The 6,072-nt window shown below is 50.5% G+C and overlaps 1 protein-coding gene across 4 annotated transcripts in view; it reads right to left on the reverse strand.

The window, feature by feature from the left end:
* Positions 1–4,877, reverse strand: part of PLEKHM1 (pleckstrin homology domain containing, family M (with RUN domain) member 1) — a 45,725-nt gene extending 40,848 nt beyond the window's left edge. Inside the window, exons 1-2 of one of the 4 annotated variants that reach the window (XM_005863882.2) lie at positions 4,743–4,877; positions 3,622–3,927 (exon numbers count right to left, since the gene is read on the reverse strand). The gene's annotated coding sequence lies outside the window, so the exon portion shown is untranslated. Of the gene's footprint in view, positions 1–3,610; positions 3,999–4,742 lie in introns of all 4 variants that reach the window. The other 3 variants (XM_014537763.1, XM_014537764.1, XM_014537765.1) reach the window with 3 other exon arrangements.
* Between the last annotated feature and the right edge of the window lie 1,195 nt (positions 4,878–6,072).

Here is a 6,072-nt window from a genome sequence, read left to right on the forward strand (position 1 = left end):
CTACTAGTATGTTAACATACCTTTGGAATGTCAGGGTAAATTTTCTTTTCTTTTGTTTTTCTTTTTTAAAATATTTTATTGATTTTTTACAGAGAGGAAGGGAGAGGGATAGAGAGAAACATCGATGAGAGAGAAACATCAATCAGCTGCCTCCTGCACGCTCCCTACTGGGGATGTGACCGCAACCAAGGTACATGCCCTTGACCGGAATCGAACCCAGGACCCTTCAGTCCGTAGGCCGATGCTCTATCCACTGAGCCAAACCGGTTAGGGCTCAGGGTAACTTTTCATTTTACAAACCCCTCAAGGCACAACCAATGGATCAGATTAGAAACTACAAATCCTCTCCTTGTTATTGTTATTTTTATCATGTTAATTGTTGACGATCCTGTCCCCAATTATGTAAAAGATGTATCTAACCCACTTACATCTTCTCTTTTGACTGTAATCTATAAAAGCCTAAGTGACCGTTTTGACTATTCGACTGGTAGCTATGACGTGCACTGACCACCAGGGGGCAGACACTCTGACCGGTAGGTTAGCCTGCTGCTGGGGTCCAGCCAATTGGGACTGGATGAGACTGGCCGGACACGCCCTGGAGCCCTCTCATGGTCCCTCCCCAGCCCTGATCGTGCACCAGTGGGGTCCCAGATTGCGAGAGGGCGCAGGCCAGGCCAAGGGATCCCACCAGTGCACGAATTCGTGCACCGGGCCTCTAGTGTATAAAATAAGGTGCAAAACTGCCATTCTCTGGAGCATTTTCTCAATCCCTTGAGATTGTGCTTCCTGGCAATTGTCGACAGTTTGGTTCAAATAAACTCACAAAAATTCTCTGTAGATTTGCATGTTTCTTATGTTGACAATTCTAATCTCAGTTTGCCATTAACCTGCTAGGCACACTGGGGCACTGTATCAGCCTCTCAAATGGAGAATATGACTGTGGAAAGTGCCTAGGACAGGGCTAATATGTACCAAGGGCAAATGGTATCTATAATCCCAGTGGATGTGGCCACCTAAATCTACAGGCAGAGAATGCCACTGTGTAAATGAATATGCACAAGTAGGTGGAATCAGTACACAGGAAAATCCCTCAGGCAGCTGGCTTCCTCCCAGGAGTAGTGACTGAGGGTGAAGGTGGGGTGGGGGTAGGGGCTGTGGTCTTAGTCTGAGGGGGCTGCTGGTTGGCCTGGCCCCACGCCAGCCACTTGGAAAGGCCAGGACCAGGCAGGCACATTCACATCTAAACAAATCTCTAGTGAGCACACAGCTGAGCTTGAGGGGACACCAAAAATAAAAGGTGGTTGCTGTCTCTGCTCCCCAAAACTCATGGCCTAAGAAGTTCACAAAACCAAGGCCTGCTAAATGAGTTTTAGACCCTTTACATACATTGCCTCATTCTATTTCTCATAACCACTCTAGAAGGCTCTTGTATTACCACAGTCTGACTGATAAGAAATAGAGGCTGTCCCAGGTCAAGGAAATTCCCAAGATCCCAGAGCTGATATGGCAGACTACCCCAGCCAGGACAATGCCAACACCAGCTCAAGGGAAACCTCTAGACTCCTGAATGAGTGCAAACCCCTCCCTTCTGGAAGAGGCTGGTGCGAGCTAGGGCTAAGGGTTGGGGGAAAGGGCGCAGGAGGAAAAAAGGGGGCAATGAGGGATGGAGGAAGGAAGGCTCTTCAGCTGGTGGCCCTGGTGGAAAAGGCTCTGATTCAATCCTGGACTTGGCAGAGGGCAAACAGGACCCAGAGCCAACCTCGCTAAGTAAGGACATGCAGAGGGAGGGAGGTGTGCACGAGGAGGGCCCTGAAGAGCCAGCTCTAGTCAGGGTGCGACAGACCACCAGGAAGAACACTGGGCCTAGGCTGCAGCCCTGTCTGCCTGCTTCACCCTTCAACTCTATTCCTGCTCACACCTACCCAGGATCCTCAGGGCCCCCCCAGGAGACCAGCTCCACATTCCGGCCACCAGGGCGACAGGGAAAAGGGCATGTGAGTCCCTCTGCAAACATGCCCAATTCTGGAGGCTGGGCTCCTTCTGGGCCACAGCCCTGCAGGCCAAGGCCAGGTTCTCTGGCTCCAAAGCCTAGGGCTCCATCTAACTAACCCCTTTCAGCAATTCCAGTGGCCCAAGCCTTCCCTCAGGCCTGCCTTCTACACAGAGCTTGGAGATCCCAAACTGACCTTCCCTCGGCCAGCCACAGGCCAGGCCCGTCAGGGCTTAGACCTCAACAATCTGAATCATAGCCTGGGCCCATTAAGAACTCATTAACTAATTAACTGAAAATATGAGAGTACTCATTGTAGGGGGGGAGGCTTATCAATAAGTGGATGCTCTGGCCAAGCAGAGGCCTACTAAAAACCAAAGTAGCCCCGCCCGGCGTGGCTCAGTAGGTTAGAGCATCATCCTAATACGCCAAGGTTATGGGTTTGATCCCTGGTCAGGTCACATACAAGAATTAACCAATGAATGCATGAATAAGAGGAACAACAAACCAATGTTTCTCTCCCTCTCTCCCCATTTCCCTTTCTCTCTCTTTCTTTCAAATCAATAATTAAAAACAAAAACAGCCCTAGCTGGTTTGGCTTAGTGGATAGAAGGTCGGCCTGCACACTGGTGGGGGGGGGGGGCCCCGGGTTCAATTCCAGTCAAGGGCACATGCCTGGGTTGTGGGGGGCTATGATTCAGATTGTTGAGGTCTAAGCCCTGACAGGCCTGGCCTGTGGCTGGCCGAGGGAAGGTCAGTTTGGGATCTCCAAGCTCTGTGTAGAAGGCAGGCCTGAGGGAAGGCTTGGGCCACTGGAATTGCTGAAAGGGGTTAGTTAGATGGAGCCCTAGGCTTTGGAGCCAGAGAGCCTGGCCTTGGCCTGCGGGGCTGTACCACGTAGCCCATAGTCTATGGGGCTTGTTTCACAGAACACTCTTCACTGACACTAAGAACCAAATCAAAGGGAGGTGTGGCTCCAAAGAGACCTAGGCTGAAAGGAGTACGGAGGGACCCTGAGCAGCACTACTGTCTGAAAGGGTTCTTCAAACAGCACCAGCGGAATTTAGGGGAAAAGGTGACTTTCTGACTTTTAGGAAACTCCACACTCTGCTAAGTCTGCCTCTCCCCATAAGTACTAATCCACCCCGACATAGCTCTTCAAACTTCTCTAATCTCATTTAACTCCACAACAGTCCTGGGAGAGGAGGGTTTTACAAAGAGCACTGAGGCTCAGTACCAACAGGCCTCGGGTAGGGAACCGCATTCGCTGGTTTCCTCATTCTAAATCCTGTGCCTGTGGCCAGACCAAACTGCCTCAGGTCTTTGGTCCGAAGAGTTTCAGGCAAACTTATTACTTACAGAGCCTTAAGAGGCACTCAGAAACTCCATCTATCAAATAAGGCTTAACATCAACAGGAAACAATCTTGCTGAAAAGATCTGTAGCCCCAACCAACTGAGGCAGCCGAATTTCAGAGCCGTCCTTTCTTAAATGTTCCAACACGCAGTTAGGAAAGAATTGTTCTGGCTGTTTTTCTTCATTATGCTGCCTAGCCCCTAAGTATGTGCAATTTCACTTCCTCCAGAAACCAAGGAAGAAAGAAAAGAGAAAAATGGCTTACATGAGACTCACATTAAAAGAAGAAATGGATGACGGGCTTCACCACTTTAAAACACTCCATCCATCAGTAAACAGCAACCTCCTCTCCTTAGAGACTTCTCAGCCATTCCCAACAGCCTCCACTCGATGGCCTGAATCCAATCCTGTACCTGGCTGTTCAGAACAGCCTGGCGTTTAAGTCATTCAGCTCCTACAGTACCAATTGATGAGTCATGGTTTTCAGTTGGAAAAGAATGACAAAGTTATCTTCTGATTCAGAAAGGCAGCTGATCGTTCAGCCTTGTGAGCGATGAATGAGTAAACAGCATCTCCTTCCACCTGAAGAAAATTGGATTTCTGGTCAAGCTGGAGGGCGAGAAACTTCTAGCTTGTGATTCCCAGACCAAGGGCTAGTGGGTGAGGCCAGAAATTGAAGTCAGTTAACACTGGCTATCTTTTTTCCTCCCTCTTTCTTTCCATCCAATAACCACCATCCCGTCCCCCTCCCCCATATTCTTGTCCAATACCCTTAGGATTCTAGCAAGGGCCAAACTCTGAACAAATAAAAACAGGTACTTTGCCCAGTTCATTCACCATTACATTTCTAGTGCCTAGAACAATGCATGGCACACAGTAGGGCTCAGAAAATACTTGCTGAGTCAACTGATGAATAAAATAAAGGCTCAGGGTGGGTATCTCCCTATCATAGACTGTGGAGAGTTGAAGTATACAACTCTTCAGAGGTGGGAACTCCTTCCATTAGACCAAGCTACCAACAGGCTGAAAACCATTCTGACCTATCACACCTTCATGGGGAGATATTGGAGGTAGAAGGGCATTCAATTTTCAAATGAACAAGACTACAAATGGCAAGGAAAGACAATGATTTGGGGCCCTTTAAAATTGCTGTCAACTGGCCAATCCTATGAAACCAGGTCACCATAATTTGGAGGGAACATGCACTCAAAAGCCGAGATTATATAGGCTGAGCATGGGGCCAGGCATGTCCTCTGCCTGAGCTACTCTGAGACAACTAAGCTGTGTTCATAGGTAACCAAGGGGCCAAAAGTCAATGATGCAACCCCTGCAAAAAGAGGAAGCGATTCAACAGCCTCCATGCCCACCTAGGCCTCAGCCTCCCAGGACCCACTCACCTACACTCTTTACAACACGTAACATCTCCTCTGGCTCCCAGTGTTCCCTGTGTTCAGTGTTGGGACTGGTCTGTTCTCAGCTCTAGTCCGGAGGAGCACTCTGTGAGGGTCCTCTCCAGGTGCTAGGACAACACACATGGACATGGATCTGTAACCACAGCCAATCCTGCACAGCGGTACTTTCTAGGTTTCTTCAAGGCCAGAACACCAGCCAAAAGGAAGTGATGGCATCGGTTGCCCCAGAGTGAGTGAGCTGGATGGGTGGCCATTCCTCACCTACCAGGCATTTGAAAGATACCTACCATTCCAGGGGCCAGCACACATAATTTAATAATCCCTGGGACAGATATAGGGGACCAGATATCCAGGAAAAGCCACTGGCCAAAGGGGGTGTATCTCTACTCCTCTATACTTATTTACATCTGAGGCCCTGCACGCACCAGGGAAGCTGTTCAGTCTCTAACTGCCTGGCTGTTAGACTGAACAAGCACCTAGATTTGGCTGTAGAGGGGCAGCTGGTGGGGCGGGCAGGACACTAAACTAAGATCTCAGATTGAATGGGGGGGGGCGGGTACTGGGTCAAGGGAGAATGGGTGGAGGGTTGGGGTGAAGACAACAGAAGTGAAAGGATATGGAGACCCCAGTTTAAATAAGATTTTTAGTGGGAGCGGTAGGAACTGAGGCAGCAAGCGTTGGGGGTGGTTTAGCCAAGACTTAGGGATGGAGGATGTCCTCAGGATGGCTGGAGATGGAAAGGAAGTATGATAGGTTAGGTCCTAGTTAGGGCTTGAGTCTGTGCAGACAAGATACAGGCCTGGGACGGGACTGTGACCAGAGTTATCTTGAAGAAAGGGGTGAGCCCCAAGTTTACTTTGGTGGTGGGTCTTACGTGAGAGTGGGCAGAGGTGGTGTTTCGGAGGAGCAGGTCTTGGGAAGCTGAGCTGTAGGGAGATTGGGGTAAGAAAGCGGACCCCGAAAAAGGCAACCAGAATGGTGGGTCTCAAGATCTGCGCGGAGCCTTAGGCTTGCCGAAGGGGCTGAGGGGTGAGGATGACATGTGTCATTGGGAGCCGGAGGACTGCAGCCGCGATCGCGGCTGGAACTGGGCTAGTGTGGGGTCAAGGGTGAGACTGCACTTACGCAAGACGGGTGGTGAGGGGGTGGCGGAAGGGCTGGCGTCGGGTCCCGGTGGGAGAAGATGGAGGGGACCGGCCGCAGCAGCAGTGAGAGCCAGAGGAGGAAGCGGGGCGCGGGGTTTGGGCTGGGGAGGGTGAGGGCTCCGAAGCAGGGCGGTCTCAAGGCAACCGGGGGTTCGGGATCACGTCGAGGG

Source organism: Myotis brandtii, unplaced genomic scaffold (assembly GCF_000412655.1).
Source record: "Myotis brandtii unplaced genomic scaffold, ASM41265v1 scaffold1814, whole genome shotgun sequence".
NCBI lineage: Eukaryota > Metazoa > Chordata > Mammalia > Chiroptera > Vespertilionidae > Myotis > Myotis brandtii.